The sequence below is a fragment of the Cydia pomonella genome, chromosome 17, assembly GCF_033807575.1.
Source record: "Cydia pomonella isolate Wapato2018A chromosome 17, ilCydPomo1, whole genome shotgun sequence".
NCBI lineage: Eukaryota > Metazoa > Arthropoda > Insecta > Lepidoptera > Tortricidae > Cydia > Cydia pomonella.
The window spans coordinates 17,475,610-17,495,090 of record NC_084719.1 but is presented as its reverse complement, the minus strand read 5'-3'; the positions used below and the strand labels follow the sequence as shown (position 1 = coordinate 17,495,090).

Genomic DNA, 19,481 nt, shown 5'->3' with positions numbered 1-19,481 from the left:
CACGAATGTACCTTGTCCCTTTTTCAGGCGCATAAGCTGTTCCCAATTTTCTGTTCTGCATACCTCTGTTGGTCTTGACGACTGGTTTGGCCTAGTGGGGAGTGACCCTGCCTACGAAGCTGATGGTCCCGGGTTCAAATCCTGGTAAAGGCATTTATTTGTGTGATGAGCATGGATATTTGTTCCTGAGTCATGGGTGTTTTCTATGTATTTAAGTATTTATAAAATATTTATATAATATATATATCGCTGTCTAAGTACCCTCAACACAAGCCTTATTGAGCTTACTGTGGGACTTAGTCAATTTGTATAATAATGTCCTATAATATTTATTTATTTATATTTATCTTTAAGCTCTTTGTTTGAAACTTTCGTCCGAGTGTAGTGTCAACAAAGACATTCACAAGAAGCGCGTGTATACTTGAGTTTATTTATGTCATGATTTGTTTAAATGATAACAAGTATGGTAATAGGACAGCGATTTACATTAATTGATCAGTCAAACCGATGAATTGATTAAAATTAAATAGCTGTCATGCTACACCCAGTTTTCAAATACCTATTAAGATTTCTTGCTTGACTTAGATTTTAATTTTTTTGTTTTTTTTTTCGTTGATCGGAATAGGCCTCGCCCGTGGTCGACTCGGAAGCTACATTTGATTTCAAAACTTTTTTGGCTGTGAGACTTACAGCTTCTTTACGTGTTAAGTTTTCGATTGCATCTTGTATTTTAACAACGGGACTTACCTTTGAGTGATGTTTCAAGCAAGCAACGAGGGTGCTAAATTCCTTCCTCTGTTATTTACATAAACTATTTACTATGTTAATATTATTACTTAATATAAAAATTAATTTACTACACCCTGACAGGGTTCATATTACACATATCGTACATGAATGCAATACCTATATATATATAAACGATTATGATTATTTAATAGAGGACGTCCGTTGATCTTAAATAATATTGAAGGTAAAACCAACCTGTTCATTACGCGTGCTGATGTCATGAACTCACGAAGGGCAGAGCTTATCAGAAAATGTCAAGTTCCGGTGTCCAAAGTAACACTTCACCTTGCTCGGGTGTCCACCAATCTACGCCTTATAGGGACTTGCTTCCGTTTTGTACAGGTCAACCGATTAATATTTAATTGAAAGACGAATTGCCTAACTGTCTCTATGTTATGTGACTTATGTGTGTTTTTCAAGGCTAAATAAATTTGATGAATTTTGGCGTGTAGAAATGCTTAAGCCCGCTTATGAACATTTTTCTTTGTTTTTCTTTATTTAATTCTGATGATCTCATCGGAGGTCACCAGCATCGTGCTGAAATTCCTGTTTTTCTTATTTATATAACTGTCTTTTTGTGTTGGAGTTAACGAATAAAATATTTCTAATCTTATACTTATTATTTTTTCTTTTTCGAAGAACAAGGCTGGAATGGGAATTCTATGCTACTGTCGCAAGCTATTTAAACATCTTACAGGAAAAATCAATCAAACAAACCCAGCTTCATTATAAAAGGTAAGGTATAAGGTAATCACTACAGTAAACACTGCAGTTCTTCTCAGTTCAACTGAGGGGGTATTTCCACGGTTGCCAGCTATACTTGGAGCTTGAGGTTATCGCACGAGTCCTCTAATTTGCCTAGGCGGGGCCTCGCGAGGACTGGATGCCTATCAAAGATGCCAAGCGCCGTAGCTAACGAAACGCTAATGTCTCTATCGCACTTATATGGAAGAGTGATAATGAGACATTACCGATTCGTTCGCTACGGCGCAAACGATTGGCAACTTGGCTAAACCCTCTGAGGTCGCATTCGTTTTCAACTTCAATATAGCACGTTACCAAAACACGCGATTTAACGTCACTGTTTGATTTGAGCAAATAAGCGGTGCTGGTTTTCCCGTTGAGCAGAGTAGTTAAGGAATAAATACCTATTTATATATGGAGGGGTTGAATTCACCAAAAAACTAACTAATTATGTAGACCGTACTTATTTATGACCGCATAAAGACCATAGTGTCCGAGTGGTTTGAATTTTTGACCTTGTGAGTTGTGTGTAAAACCATTTACAGTTCAAACGTTTCCCCATTAAGACTAGTTTTGTAAATGCTTTCTTTAACACGAATTATCACTAGTTGAAATACATTTTCTTGTGCTACATTGCTATGGAACTTTGTACTTACAATAGGATAAGGTATATCTAGCCCTGTAATTAGTTTATGTAGCTTCAGATACCATAGTTAAAAAAATAAAGAATTTAAGTTTTTCATACAAAACTTGTTTTCGTTTGTTTTACTGCCAAAACCTGTACACGTGCAACCTGTGGAGCAACTACACCCAAAAAACCTTTAGTGCTCTGCGTGTCCAGTACAACAACGCTTTCAGGGGTTTATTGGGGCTGCCCTGGCGCTGCAGCGCGTCAGCAATGTTCGCTGAGTGGAGCACAGACGGTTTCCACGCAGTGCTGCGTAAGAGGGTGGCGTCCCTGTGGGACCGCGTGCGGGGCAGCACCAACACTCTCCTGAGGGTGATTGCGGAAAGGGTGGATAGCCCTCTTATAACTCACTGGATGACAATGCATGTTAGATCCAATGAGCATTATGTGTTCCACTAACATTAATGTTAACTTTATTTTTAAGATTTTTCTTGTTATTTTACTAACACGGTCTTTTAGACAAAAATATGGATACTTGGTGTCTGAATTAAATATTTTCATTTTCATTCATTTTTTTTTATAAACTGGAGCTATATAAACTAATAACAGGACTAGATATACCTTAAGTAATTGTATGTGCTAAGTTTCATTACAATCCAATACGTAGTTTTAAAATGAGAACGAAACTCCGTTTGTATGTTAATTCGGCCGAGCTTGCCGGACACTCGTAAGGTTAAGTTTTCAGTACGATTGTTCAGTCAAAACTTTCACAATTCTAAAACTAGTAGTTTTTCGCAAAACTTTTTTATGAGATAGTCAGTAAACGAGCGGACGAGCCGCCTGATGGGAAGCGGTCATCGCCGCCCATGGACATAAGCAACATCATAGGGTCCACTTAATTAAGCGTTGCCGACCCTTGAAAACCTTAAATACCCGCTTCTTGAAGAATCCCATGTCGTAACGCAAAGAAAATAACTCAGGAGGCAACTCATTCCACATTCTGCACGCTCCAGGAAGAAACGAGCGAGATATGCCCGCTTATTCTTAGTGTGCCATGTACAATATTTTAGAAGTGGGGATGAGCTTCGCTCCTTTGGCGGGAGGTGCGGTGATAAAAACGTGATGATGGTACCAATTCAAAAACTTAACTTCGGAGCTTTCCCCATTGTACGACGGCAAACTGCTTTTAACAGAAATATATTTATTGAACAATTAACCAAAACTAATTTTCACAAATTGACTTTGTAACAAGGAAACGCAGCAAGCGTGATGGGCAACTTTGCGTCGAAAACGATGCGGGGTGGGTCGTGTATATTACTTAAATAGTAAACATATAAAAAAGTTATTAAAATCTACAAGCTACTTATACTAAGAGTCCTACAATGTTTTTTTTTACATATTTATTAGATATAAGATATTAATATATTGTTCTTTTTTCTCTGAACTCCTTAAGGTTTTGCCTACGATGTGTCTTGTATTAAATTCTAGACTGTAACTTGTTTGTTTATTCAATAAATAAAAAAATAAAGTATATGTATACAGTGTGGAAATTCAATACGGGCGAATATTTAAACGGTCGTTAGCATAGGACCTGAGAACTATATTGAGATAAATTTTACTTAGAAATACAATGAAAAAATTAACCATACAAAATAATTCAGCCCGCAATGTAAAGCAACACTCAAGTTACAAGATACCAGCTTTTTAAAGTCACTGTGAACGCTTGTAGTGTTTATGTCTCGTAATGTTTCCAATACATTGCTGCTCGGTAAATTTTCACAAATTGATTACGGGGTCAGAATTAAATGTAACTTAAAAATAACTTCATAATTAATTATCACGCGGATAAATTCTATATCTGGTTTAATTTATCGCCGTTATTGGATTTACACACTGTATTATTATAGAGGTTTGTACACATAATTTGGAAGGCAGGTGTATCCCGACGAAGGCAACCGGTCGTCAAGGTGAAGGCTGCGCCGGCGCCACAAGCTGATTACCGACTACTTCGAATCAAAACAGATACAAATAAAAAGGACAATGACTCTGCACTGACAACGATCGATATTATAATGATTAAGATTTTAAGACATTTTTTTATCGCACTTGCGTAAGAGTATAGTAGACGACCGTTTCTCCATACAAACGTAGTTTCCATTTTCATCCCTGGATATTAGCATTGTAGAAAATATTTATACACAATTTAATATTAACCATTTTTTACTTAGTTATTACTGACTATTCGATTTCGAAACAAAAGGCTAAGTACTCGTTACTCGTGTAGTACAAAGTATGAGGCATCAATGTTACGTATCCGTCGCTTGTTTTGAACTTCCAGGACCTACCAACCTAATGTTAACACATGATGAGATTAGAAAGCCACTGACGGTCGCTTTCTCTGCAAAACATAACGCAGGATCTCTCTGAGATGTCAGAAATATTTGGGTTTGGGTGAAGATGTGTTTGTATTTATATGATAAAAATATGTAGTTTATAAGTATATTAGTTTGCTATTCTTTTTAATTCATTGACTTATTTTCTCTCTCTGCACCAATTGTAAGTGTCTCTGTTTGGCCCTATGGTTGACTGGTAGAGAATGCCATTTGGCATTAAGTCCGTCATTTGTACATTGTTGTATATATTTGTTGTTTATAAATAAATAAATAAGAATACTTTTGTTTAAATACACTATAACTTAATTTTTCGTGATTGCAGTTCCGTGTTGCCCTGTGAAACCGCTCTCTCTACGAGTTATCTAGACTCAGAAGTGACAACTGACATTTAGTTATTAGTCCTGGTTTTCTCAGCCATGTTGTTGCAAGTGAATAAAGCGGATAAAGTAAAGCAGACCGACCGGTTGGTAATTGTAGTAAAGTATCTCATTTAATTATATATTTATCCCTTAACAATATCAAGAATATAAAATATGGAGGTTATTTTATTATTTCACACACATGAAATTCGCAGGACCATCATTCGAGGCGAGAGGTTAATGAATTATTTTGGCAGAGAATTTAATTAATACTTAGCATAGACACAACTGTAGTTGTAATTAAATTAGATTTTCTTGATCATCCCTATTTGAAATATTCAAGTGCAACAACTTATAGAATGATTAAATCTTTGTTTTGTATTGGCTATGTGCGAAGTGCAGGATGGGGGAACACAGGCGATGACAACTCTCTGCGTAGAAAAAATGTGAACACCCATGGGACAACATGTTCAACTCTCTCTGCATCTGACTGTACATATTGTTTGACAGCTGCCAACTATCAAGTATATAATATGTCGTATACCCGCCAGCGCGGCGCCACTATCAGGCACGGAGCGAATAACCCCGTTGTATCAAAGATCAGTCAAGATGCGTCACTCTTCTTGATCGTGACTTCAATATTAGCCCGAAGTACACACGCTTCAAAACATTCTCTAGTGGGTTATATTTGCTCACTGATAGCAAGATATGACATGACACCTGGCTACTGACATGTCAACTTTACATGACAGACAGTCAAGTCAACTACTGGAGTCAACAATGGGTATTGTAAATGTAGTTTGTACATACATATTAGCAAAGATTCGATTGTATTAAATACTCGCCGTTGCTCAACGACTATGAGTATGCGGCGCTCGCGTATGAGACTGGGTCCCTTTGGGATCAAAAAATTATGGTGGTAAATTATACAAAATGATATATAAGAACAGTTTCAGCAAATGTTGTGGATTGTTTAAGTATCAAAATTACGTTGAAATTAAGTCGATTTTCAGAGAAATTGTCACTTGTTTTGAAGTAATTTCTGGAGAAAATTGATTTCGTCTAACTCTCATTTACACTACTCCAAATTTATAATAACAAAAATGTAGTGTATTAAAGTTGAAGTACAGGATATGTGTAATACGAAATTACCATTTTTAGCAGTCCAAACTTTACGAAATTTTTTCAAATATTAAATAAGATCGACAAAATCAGCGCTTGACGCGCGTTTACCTAAACGTCCATCAGAAAAAATACATTACTAAATAAGTGAGACGGTTTAAAAAAAATAATTAATTAAAATGAAAGATGCAACACGTGCTAATAAAAATCAGTACTTGTTATTTCTAATACATAGTTAACAAAAGGTGTACAATTTCATCGACTAAATCTATCAATTTGACATTTTTGCGGCTAAAATCGATAACGGCCTCTTAAGTGGGTGAAAAGCAGGGTGGAATTGAGGTAATTTATGCAGCGCCTTATAGTTGATGTAAGCATATGCTCCGATTGAACGATTGCCAATACACTTTAACTAGGCTTTATAGTTGACTCTCAAATAAGGAAGTTTGTCGAGGAATCAATAAAAAGCAGATTGCATAAAAAAGTGCAAAAAACATACAAAAAGTAATATTCACGTTCGGGGATCGAACTCGGATCGTCGCTGTTACCACCTGTTTCTAAGGGGCTGTTTGCCAACTGCGCCGCTATAGAAGATATGTAAGTCGGTGAAATTAGGCTACTTATTCTCGAAAAAGATTTAAACAAAAGAGGGCCGTTCGATAAGGAACTTCGTTCCAAAAATAGGCTACTCAAATTACTGATTCCATGCAGACGAAATCGCAAGCAAAAATGAGTATAAAATACTTGAAAAAAGTTCGAATGATTGAGGGTTCGGTTTAACCAAGTCAGCGCTTAGATAATTTAGGATTCGTATAATCTAGCTCTACTGTAGGTAGAATCAATGCTTATTTGCTATGTGAATCAAGTGACACCAAAATAATAAAAGACATTTTGTGCATACGTCTTAAGGGTAAGGAACTCATTAGTGTACACGCACCGAGCGAGGTTTGGAAGCCGCAAGCCTTATGTTAGGTACCGCTCAATCTAGTCTAGGGTCTAGGGCTTTGGAAAACCTCTTACTCAATTATTATGATTAAGATTTATCTGGGCTAGCGTGGGGACTATAGCCCGAGCCCTTTCACACATGAGAGGAGGCCTGTGCCCAGCAGTGGGACGTAAATAGGCTGAATTATTATTATTTTTTTATTATTAAGATTTATCTGCAGTATACATAACAAATAAATATAGATAGATTTTAAATATAGTGTCTGCCCGCGACATTATCTGCGTTGGATGATGATAGTGATTTTATAAAACCTATCCAATGTTCTTTCCCGCGTCTTAAATTATATACATGTCTTTCATTTAAATCGGTTCAACGGTATATTCGGTACATTAAGAGGTTACAATTAGACAGTTAATACAAATAATCTTTATTGTAGGTACTCCTCAATGCAGAAAACAATACAAAAACAAAACAGGCGGTCTCCTTAGAGTTACTTTTGCATGTATACAGTATAGTAGGGGTATGTGTTATTTAATGTTTTCCAAGAATTTTATCTTTTGTTTATTTATGATATCACATCTCTACGTCATTGTCAGATACTTTACGAATTGCCAAGTAGCTGCGCCATGATTATGGGCGTAGAGCGCGTAAGTCTTAGGTAAATAAGAATGACGAATGTACAAACATGGCATGATATGATAACAAGCATAATAAAACTTGTTTATAGTCAGCCTCCAGTCGCGAACATTCAATATACTTCACGTAGGGATATGCAATATATTCGCGAGCATTCCTTTAGCGGGCGTTTGGAACGTTCGTCAGAACTTTTGGAACGCTACAAGTGGTGCCATAGTGGACCGCCCCCAATACCCTTATTACCTTTTACCACCAATAAATTTTACTTTTAGGAAACTGTGTTTCCCTTTATTTCAGTTATTAGTTAAAGCTAATAACGTTTCAAATATGGATCGATTATATATGAACATCTTTTTTTAAACAGTTTAGATTCCGCAGTTAAGCTAGGCCGAATTTCATTTTCCCATACAACCGGGGTTTCGTTATCATTTTAAAACTACGTGTTCGATTGTAATGAAACTTTGCACATACAACAAACATGAAGTATATCTATGCCTGTAATTAGTTTACATATATAACTCCAGCTTAGAGCGAAATAGAGCAAAAACAAGTTTTGTATGAACAAACTTAATTCGTTGTATGTTTTAACTATAGTATCTGGAGCTAAATACACAAACTAATTATAGGCATACACCTTATCCTATTGTAAGTAAACGCAAGTAGCCAGTTGTTTTAAAATGAGAGCGTAACTACATTTGTATGGAGAACCGAAGTTGCAACGGACTCTTAACTCAAGCATACCCACTACGTGGTATTGTCACAAAAATGCTACAAGATACCGAAGTATAATGTCATTCAAGTGACTGGTACGTGTCGCGTGTTAATGGAAGCCTATGTGGGCTGCGCGTGCGACGTTTATTAGCACGAGTCACTTGTCAAGAAACTAAGTATATCCTTGATGGTCATTCTCAAATTTCGCAAATGCTTGTTTCAGAGCTTCAAATGCCACCGTGCGGTGATATCATGGTGGACTTTTTATCACTTGTCATGTCATGCGTCACTTTCGCACTTACACACTTGTTACAACGTGACAGGCATGATGACAGATGATAAAAAATCCGACCATCTTAGCCCCACTGGCTGACCTAAGAGCAGACCTTTGTTCTTTTCCTACGATTAGAGTCTGTGCGGAAAGAGAAGAGTCGTGGAATGTATGGAGGCCAATACATTCCACGACTCTTCTCTTTCCGAACAGACTCTAACGTGATTACCTAATTCTATTGTTTAGCTACCTAAATAGGTAGGTAGGCCTACTGAAAAAACCGGACGTGTGCGAGTCGGACTCGCCCACTAAGGGTTCCCTACAATTTTTTTTTAATATTTTGTGCAAATTTATAGTTTTCAGTTTTTTCCCTGTATTTGTATAAGACAATATTACTAGCCAAATTTCATAATTCTAGGTCGACGTAAAGTACGGAGGATTTTTTCCTTTTGAGGTATGGAAAAAATTACACTGACTGTAATGATTAGATCTGACTTGGCTATAGGACGACGACACCTCGAATATTATGAGAAAAAGCAGCTATGAATACTCTCTTCTATCATTTTCTGTAAGGGTTTTTAGAAGGCGTACGCGTAGTCGGCATCGACAGTGGCGGTTTAACCGCCGTTGGGTTTATTTTCCTGAGCCTCATTCCTTTCCCTCCTTCCTTCCTCCCCTTCCTTCCTTCCTTTTTTTCCTTTTGTCTCAATCACGTATCTTGACTTAACAATATTTTAGGCGTATTCGAAACGCAAATAACGAAATGCTGGTCGCCTTGTGGTGTAACACACACTTCTTGACAAAACTACACCCGTGAAGATTGGTACAAAATGATGACTGGATGGGAGAAAATCTACAGCTTCCATTCACCCACCTAGGATCAGTCTTAAACTGCTATTTTTTTAACAATAGCAAAATCTGTCTCAAAATGTCTTACATGAAAAGTTCGACCTTCAATTACTATCCTTCTGCTTGCATAAAGGGTGTTGCAGCATCGTAAGGCCCGTTCTGCTGTCAAACCTAAGAACTTATTTACACATATAGACTACACTCACCGATGAAAGGGGATGTAAAAGTGGCTGTCTTCGGTCGGTTGGTTGCTCCTGCCACCGGAGTGGCTATGAACAGTGTTGATCACAACACGAATCTTGAAACTGAAGTTTCACAAGGGAACACTCTAAGGAGAGTGCGGACGGAGGCTCTCCGCGACACCCTATTTATATCTGTCAGCGGCAGTCAGCTAGATCCCTAAGCAAATACTACGTAAAAACATGTAAATACTGTTTGAACTGGGATCTGTGAGGCGTAGAGTGGAGGTAAGACGTTATAACCGGCCGTCTAAGCCTATAAGTCCAATTTCGTCACAATACTAATCTCCGAATGTGATGAATGAGACTTCTTACATGGCCATGTTGGTTCTGCTGGTCTTGACGAGTCGAGTTGTTAGGCAAACCAGTGTAACGATGAATTCCAGATACTAACAACTGTGTGTTTAAAAAGCAGTTTTGTATCGTGCTCGTCCTAGTGATTAATTTCAGTTTTCATTGTTTAGTTATACAAAAATATTCAATCTTTACCCACTAGGGAAGTACATGCTGTATTGATTTGCAGATGTAGTCACTATGTTCGATTCGAGACGTTACGTCCGCGATTGGACTGTGATACCTACAGTGTGTAAATCTAATACGAGCGATAAAGTAGACCAGACCAAGACCAAACCTCGCACTTACATACTTGCTAAAACGTGACAGGCATAGTGACAAGTGATAAAAATGCGACTGTGCTACAGCCGCAATATACATATAATTTATCCGTGTATTCAAAAAAAAAAGTTTTTTTTAAGTTACACTTAATCATGGTCCCGAAAATTTACCGAGCAGTGTACTGCAAACATTACGAGATACGCTTTTTATAGTAACAGCTAACAAGCGTATAAAAAGCTCGTATATCGTAACTTGTGTTGCGTGTTGCATTACATTACGGGCCGAATTATTTTGTACAGTTAATATTTTAATTGTATTTATAAGCAATATTTATTTCAATAATTCTTAGGTCGTTTAAATATTCGCTCGTATTTAATTTACGCACTATATTTATAGTACAGTCAGTAATAGCGGGTATCACATAGCCCCAAAAGTATCACTCCACCTCCCGATAGTTTAAAAGATAGAGAGAAATCTCTACAGTTTTCATTTAAAAATATCTTTAACAGTAAGTACTTATAATTGATACTGATAGAGACGTCTCTATTTATATTACAAGTATTAGAGAATAGTGGATACTTTTGAATGTTCAAACTTGTTCAAAGTGAACTTAATTTTCCCGTTGATTTATTTATTTATATAACTCTAATCTTTATTGCACAAAAGAAAAAAATCTTACAGTACAAAAGGCGGACTTAATGCCACGAGGCATTCTTTACAAGTCAACCTTATCACATGATATGGCATTAAGTCCGCCTTTTGTACTGTAAGATTTTTTTCTTTTGTGCAATAAAGATTAGAGTTATATAAATAAATAAATCAACGGGAAAATTAAGTTGTCATAGATACGAGTATTCTCTAATTCAGTAATACAAACTAAACACTTTCCCAAAAGGAAGACATGGACAACACTCAAACATCATAAATAATCATCACAACGTTAACTTGTTCTTAAAAATAATATACGTACATGACATAGGGGAAGGCGGGGTAATTACGAACACAGTTTTGAAATAATCAGTAATTACGAACACAGTTTTGAAATTGTTAAAAGATAGTATTTGTAGCTTAACTTCTTCGTAAAGGTAAATATCGTACTTTAAACGTTAATTATTTCTCTTTATTTAATCAACTTTTATAACAAAAACAAAACCTTTAAGTGTTCGTGTTTACCCGACACTGGTCGGGCAATCACGAACACCTACTGGGGCCATTACGATCGTTCTCAACTGACCTAAACTAGCCTAGAAATGAGACCATGTACGACAGATTAGTCAATATTAAATTTAAATTTTAAAAATGTACATATTGCCCGGCACAAATTACAACGTTAGCCAAGTGAAGAAGACTGCCCGTGTTGTGACTTTTACGGGTTCATTTTAAACAAACGTAAAATGTAGAATAACTTTTTTTAAATGGAGTCTTAAAGTTAAATGGAGAATTACATTTAAATTTAATGAAATAGCTAAATATTCTTTACACACGTTAATGAGTCGATTTTTGTTCTATATGTATGGAGCAATGCCAAACCATCGTAATTGACCCATTCAATTCGTTCGCCAATATCCACCAAGGTAATGTACCTAACAAAATATATATATATATATATATATATATATATATATATATAATATTAGTTTTTGTTTGGCCCAGCCGTATGTAATTACTAATTATTTATGCAAATAAATGTCGTGTTAGAACTATTAATTATTACTTTATATGTTACACTGTGTTTAATTTATGGGAAAATTGCAACGAAAGTAAGCAATATTTGGATTCGTTTTAGCTTGAATCCTATGTGCACCCATAACGCTCCACTAGTCGCTTGGCACTAGTGATAGCGTGATTTCTAAGATGTCGACGTGTGAAATCATGTTATCTCTTTCTAACGTATTGAACAAGCTGCGTTCGCGATTACCCAGCGTTCGTGTTTACCCTGCCTTCCCCTACCTACCGAAAATATGTTAGGATGACATGCAAAAAATTAGATTAAGAAGTGTAATTAGTGTTAATATTATTCATTACATTGTTTATGTTATCACACCGACTAGGCTAGAAGACACAAACGGCGTTCAAAACGTGACGTAGTTATTTTATTATTTGTAAATAAAAATATTCATAAGCAGAGGTCCTCCGAAGCAAGCAGTTCACTGCATTATGACCAAGTCTTTAGAATTTTATTTGATTACTCTAATGGAAAGGTATAAGAATAATATCATAAAACATTGCGTTTTATCCTTTTCTTACAAATACAAAAGGCAAAATGACAGATGAAGACAAACGATTAATCTACATAATAGAGGCTTGTAGCGCCATAAGCGAATTGTGTATATCTAGCCAGATAACTCTTTGTTACTTTGAATCGAAGAAGGAAGTATACCACGTGACGTTTCATACAAAAAGAGAAAACGTTTTTCCACTTCTAAATATTTTCCATTCCATATTTTTTTTGTATTTTATTGACACAATGAAAAACTAGGTTGATAGGTTTTCGACATCAAAATCAAAGTAATTTGTTAAGATTTAGTTACTAGAAACCGTTTTCTCCCGAAATGGACTTTCATAGAAAAATTACCGTTATTTCGTTAGCTTCAAAAAGCTATTCTTCCCTCTTTAGCGCTTTACCTCCGGGAATCCACAGTGTGGATTCCACACCATCATAATCATAATCATATTTACATGTCATAATAAATTTTATACTTAAGTACATATGTACATATTGCAGATAATTAATTATGTATTCACAATTTAACACATAAAATACAGTACAACAGTATCCTATCCTAAATTAACACAAAATAATTCGCTATGATTATAGAAAACCTGCTCGACAAGCCAGTTTCTTAGTTTTGTTCTGAACGCACTGGGAGCAGCAACTATTTCGCTTGGGAGGTGATTATAAATAAAAACATTATCATGTATTTAAGAGCCGGGCTCTTGTCACCTGGAGCAATTTCCAAGTATCTCTGTCTGCCTGTTTTTGACCGCCTGATACGACATGACCTTCACTCTTTGGTCATGGTAAGTTCTTCTTGGCTTCGGCATCTCTTCCTTTGTGATGCCTACCCTAAACTTTTTCATAGACTTTTCGTTTCCTTTTAAAATATGTTTAAAACACGAAAGTTTTAAATGTTATAACTTATTCTTACTAACAGTAGTAGATAGTTAGTACAATAATACTTGATTGTTGGGTCTTTTATGTTGTAAGTAATCTCTGTCGAAAGTCATCAGTCAATTTCCAACATAAATCGCATGCCTTTCATTGCCATTTCGTTTAATTTTGTCTTGAAGTTGGCGAAAAAATCGGTAATTTTAATCGGAGTTTTATTAGTCCCAATAAAATTACCGATTTTTTGCATTTTTGCATAATTGGGTTTTAAACAATGATTGATGATTAAAAAGCAATTATGCAAAAATACAAAAAAAAACTTCTAATCTCGTGCCGACCCAGAAAAAGAATACACGAGATCAGTTCACTAGGTCGATTTTAGAATAACGTATTTTTCTGCGCGTATACGGTCGTTTCGGCGTTACGAGATTACACGCGCGTTACATTTGCCTACATTTGGTTTTTACGACTTTACACCGAATGAATGTCACCTGCGGTATTTCCGGATCGATACGACCTTCAAACCTTCAAAAAAAGAGCGTACTCCTTGCTTAAAGGCCGGCAACGCACTTACAACCCCTCTGGTGTTGCAGGTGTCCATGGGCGGCGGTAATCGCTTACCATCAGTTCATCCGACTGCTCGTTTTCCTCCTGTATCATAAAAAAAAACACGCGCGTTACATTTGCCTACATTTGGGTTTTACAAGCTTACACGCGCGTTACTTTTTCCTACTTTGGTCTATACGAACTTTCTCGCGCGTACGCGTATGCTTGTCTAAAACGCTAGTCTGAAACCGCCCTTATTAATCAGCAGCGTTTAGTAAAGCTCCCATTTTTAATTAGCTTAATGTTTTTTTCTGTTTAACTTAACAAGGTTTTTTATAGCTTTAGGGGGTTTTCACTTCTTATGTTTACTACATTATTGCACAATTTTATCAATAAATAAATGAATGAATGAATACATAAAAAATGAGGTTTGCTTTTATTGGAAAGACAAAAATATTAAGAATTCTGATTGCGCAGACGATGTACGGGTTATTTTAAACGTCAAACTTCTATGAAATTGTGACGTTTACTTAACACTTGCATCGTCTGGACTATCAAGATCGCGACCTACTTATCTTGGTATAACTGTACCTACCTAGGGGCCAATACTGTGACCACACATTCAAAATTGCACTCGTGCGTGACATACCTACTCGTTCTACGGTTTCCAACTGGGCATGTCAAACTAAAGCTATTCTACAGACCCCTTAATAAACCTCAAATAAATTTGGAAATAAAAATATTTGTCAGTGTATTTTTTGCATCGACATGCAATTGGTCTATTTTTAAGTAACCGAATATAATATTTTTACATATCTGTTTGAGGACATTATCACCTTGGGATAGCAATTATTACAATTTCATTATTATTTCAGTTTATTGGCCTACGCTTGCACTCGTGATATACTCGTTGCACAGTTCCACGATTTTCAAAATGGCCATGTCCAACATAGATAATATTATTTTATGCTTAGCACGATTTTAGGCCAAATCGTGAACGTGGAAATGATAAATTGCGCCAAAGGACCATCGTGATTTTTTATTTTTCTTCTTATCGTCGTTACGCTTTCCAAGTTGATATGTGCACAATTTTGATTTATAAATAGTTACATACAAACAAATAAAGTATTAATTAATTTGATTAAAATCCCGCACTATTATTTTTATTCTCTTTATTCATTTAAAATCCTGGGTTAGGAAATTTATAATCTGAATATAAAAACACTTACAAAACAATACAAAATACGTATAAAAACATTATAAAAAACCTAACCTAGGGTGCCGCCAGATGGGCATACTTGGGTCGACCGACTGGACGCCGTCTTGTTGGCCATCCTAAATATCGTTGGGTGGATAAAGTGCAGATATTAGACCTCCGTGAGCTCGTCTTCGGCGAAAGCTGGCGTGAATTCACTCAGGAGCGAGCAAAATGGCAGATTGTTGTGTTGGAGGCCAGGCCAGGGCTCATTTTGGGACATCGCGCCAGCCAAGTAGTTTTGTATAGATACAGTTTAATGAGGGAGTAAAAACGGCAAGGTCCACCGGGGCGACTTTCATTAATGTTTTGTTTGAAGCAACTGAATTACATTCTTTTTATACACATTATCAGACATCTTCAAAATGTCAATTTCATTGAAATACAAATTGTAACATTTAACCAGCCTGTATAGGGGATCACGTTCTCCAGCATGGGTGCGGCAACGCGAGTCCGCAAATAGCTGGTGCTTGCGCGCAGCGCGCTGCCGCGCCCGCGTCGGTACGCGGTGGCAAATAGCCCAGGCTGGGACAGTCGAATTTGTTATGGCAGAGGTTATATAGGACCATCGCGTCCAGAATGAGGCGTCGGCTTTGTAAGTTGAGTAATTTGTTTTGATTGAATATATTAAAATGTAAAAGTAGGTAGGTACATTATTAAACTAGACAATATAGAACTTACACTTACACATTCCTTTTTAGGGTTCCGTAGCCAAATGGCAAAAAACGGAACCCTTATAGATTCGTCATATCCGTCTGTCTGTCCGATTATGTCACAGCCACTTTTTTTGATTTCCATAACATCGGCTGCCGGAAAAAATCTCGATGTACTTACAATACCTTAGACACATAAAATATTGAAAAAAAAAACACTATAATTGTAAGTTTCTGTTTGGCCCAATAGTTGACTGGTAGAGAATACCTTAAGGTATTAAGTCCACTATTTGTACTTTCTAGTATTGTGCAATAAAAGTTAAATAAATAAATAAATTATTCCTATTTAAGTATATTTAAAAAAAATGATTTATTTCGTTCTTATTGTTTACAAAGTAAGAATCAAGGTTGGAATTTCCCAGTAAGCTTCTGAAATACTTGTGACAGGAAATCCCGCTCCTCTAATTAACATTGTCACTATATTACTAAAATATAGGAAACATGCAAATTTAATAAAATTAAATAATATAAAATTAAAATTAAAATTGATACATTCAAATTAAATTAACACAAATTAAAGATAATCAGATTAAAATGAATTAATTAATTTAAAAAAAAATACAAATTTTAAATAAAATCATTTAAAACTAAGTTAAATTTAGACAAATATCAATTAAATTAGATTGTAATATTTAGATTAACTAAATTATATAAAACTAAATAAATAAAATCATACAAGTTAACATTACATTCAATGACATTTAATCAAATCGAAATATTTGCATCCGTTTAATTTAGATAAAATTAGGTAGTTTATACACTTCTTTCTATTCAAATTATACAGCTTCCGTACTATAAATATGCATGCTAGCCTCACTGCGTATATACTTAACCTCTAAAACAGAATAAATAAATAGCAAAATTCTAGCCAAATACAAATGGACCCGGGTACGTCCTTAAACTACGTCCAAAAGAGAGGTATGGGCATTGTGAATGTCATCTCGCTTTGTGTGGTAGGGCACAACCAGTGGATGTCATTCCAGATCTAGAGCAGAGCCCAACTGGGGAAGTGCCTCCACCTTACAGAAAACCGCAGCCAAATAACACCAGACCCTTAAGACCCTACTCATAGTGTTGTGTTCCTGCCGGTGAGTAAGTTTGCCAGAGCTGCCCCCCCCCCCCCTCATTGAGCTCTAGCAACTTTACTCACCAGGAACCCAACACTATGAGTAGTTTCTAGTGTTATTTACTGTACCGTACCCAAGCTATGTGAAAAATATTATAAACATTTCTATAAAAAGTAAGTGCGTGAGTACTCAGATATTAATAAATATTAGAGGTACAACAGTGACATGGCAAAACAAGCAAAACACCTTTTTTATTAGTCCTATAATTTAGATACTTATAGGTACCTACTGTACTTTATTGTGCCAGTAAAAAATGGGTAAGTAATGAAACGTATACGTACTTATGGTATATTCCATAGAACATATAAACTCTAATAGTATAATATTTAAAAGTATAACATTCACTAAGAATAACGATTATAACGAATAACAACGAAAAAAAATATAATTTCATAATCAATAACACCCTTGAAGTATACTATCATTTATGATAAAATTCATGTAATATAATGTTGATTAATATAACTTTAAAAATGTATAACAAACATTACCAATAATAATCTGAAAATCTGTAGGGTTACGAGTAGAAACTAAAATATTAACAAAAAGAGTTTTATTTGAAAATCAATAAAAAAAAATAAGTCAATCAGCTCGCAATTCACCTAACACGCTCCTCCTCGCTTTTCTCGTCGTCGCACCTATCTATACTCTGTTAAATAATACTTTTCCGTGACAGGATCTACACGCTCTGCTGCTTTATATTCAAATGTTATTCGACATTTTGATATGTATACCAAATGTAGATTATTTCAAACGGAATTATTTCTTATACTCGTTAAGCGAAACAATGATATATTTTATGTATGTTATATCATTATGAGCTTATACTTTTTGAAAATGGTACATTATACTTACCGTTAACGTGAATGAACGTTTGTAAAGTAAAATTATACCAAAAGTGCGTATACGTTTCATGACGCACCCTCTATCTCTAATGTCTACAATAACTATATCAATCTGTATTGAACATATACGACCAGCCTGCCTTCCTTCATGTAACCCGATATATTTTTAACAAAGTGACCCCTGGAACCTGATTTGCTCGAGGAGCAAAAAACAGGATCGACACAACCTTGACGAAGAACCAACATAAGATTTAAATAACCTGATAAGTTTTTGTCGAAACAGGTCAATCGTTTCGCATCATAACACGGAATCGCTACTTCCGTATCATAAGATAGGTACATAATAATGAAATACGCAGTAGCTCTCTAGGACAGGCCACCAAGGATATCAGGTGCGGTGCGCCGAGAGCAAATGTTTGAGTAAGTTGTCATTAGATTATATTATCTTTGGCGTGACAATGTGACATTGTTAGATTACCGGGAGGTATCGGTGCAGTGGGTTTAAGGAGCTCAATTTGAGCGCAATTTATCAATAACGACAGCATTAAGTGGTCTGGTAGTGGGAAATGGTGGCGTGCGACGTGCGACGCGATTTCGGCGTCCGCTCACGCATGTCACCGCATTAGGGATAGCATGCGAACTTTAACAATCTTAACAAGATTTTATATTGACTTTTCTCGTAGTTTAATCCTGTTTTACTTATCACAAAAAAAAATCGGTTGGTCCCATTGACATATATCTAAGGACCGGCCTTACGGGCACTAAGAATGGGGCTAGTTCAGTGGTGTCCCTCACGAATTAGAGCCAATCGTGCAGTTTAAAGCCACAACGCCATTGGTTGATGAATCGAAAATGGTTGATGAGATGATGAGGCGCCGAAATATACGATATTTTTCAAGGTAGGCCCCGTAGTAACATATATTCAATATGACCTACATATTCATCTTTCAAGATGCAAGTCTAATAAAAATTTTATACATATAAAAAAAATTGAAAAATTCACCGCTTAACAAGACTCGAACCGATAAATAGTTCTGGATCTTCTTCTTCTTCTCGTGTCGATGGTTTCGGACTTTCAAACTGTGCGGGACCAAAAGGTAGCGACATTTATCGCCCTGTCCGTCGCATCACGGAGGTCCTGCTCAGAGCAGGCATGCGGGCACGCTGGGCAGGACAGCATGTGTTTCATCGTTTGGGGAGTCGTCCCACATGGGCATTGGGTGTCTGAGCCGCCTAGGGCGCCCCACTTCAGCATGTTCTCCCTGCTGCGACCGACCTGGGAACGCAATCTGTTTAAGGCTTTCCAGGTCGGCCACGGCTGCTTATGCCCAGCCGGAAGCGTTTCAGCGGGACGGACGTTGTGGATAATGTCAAATTAAGTTGAATTTTTAAAGTTCAAATGCAGATGTCGTGTACCTATTGTTAATTTTAGTTGCAAGCGCGAGCATTTGGGACTAACTATTAGGCACACCAATGTATGGTCACATTAAGACCCGTAGATAACAACCCGTTAAACCCGTTTAAGAAGATTCTGAAAACGCGTATCTAGCGGGAAAGCGTATTTACCGTGATAAAATGTGTGAA

General features: G+C 36.3%; 1 protein-coding gene across 2 annotated transcripts in view; it reads right to left on the bottom strand.

Moving 5' to 3' along the window:
* The window catches only part of LOC133526777 (synaptic vesicle glycoprotein 2B), a 61,464-nt gene that overhangs the window by 28,982 nt on the left and 13,001 nt on the right, over positions 1–19,481 (bottom strand). Inside the window, exon 1 of one of the 2 annotated variants that reach the window (XM_061863521.1) lies at positions 9,655–9,810. The exons of the other annotated variant lie outside the window; for it this stretch is intronic. The gene's annotated coding sequence lies outside the window, so the exon portion shown is untranslated. Of the gene's footprint in view, positions 1–9,654; positions 9,811–19,481 lie in introns of those variants that run through there. 2 annotated transcript variants of the gene reach the window in all.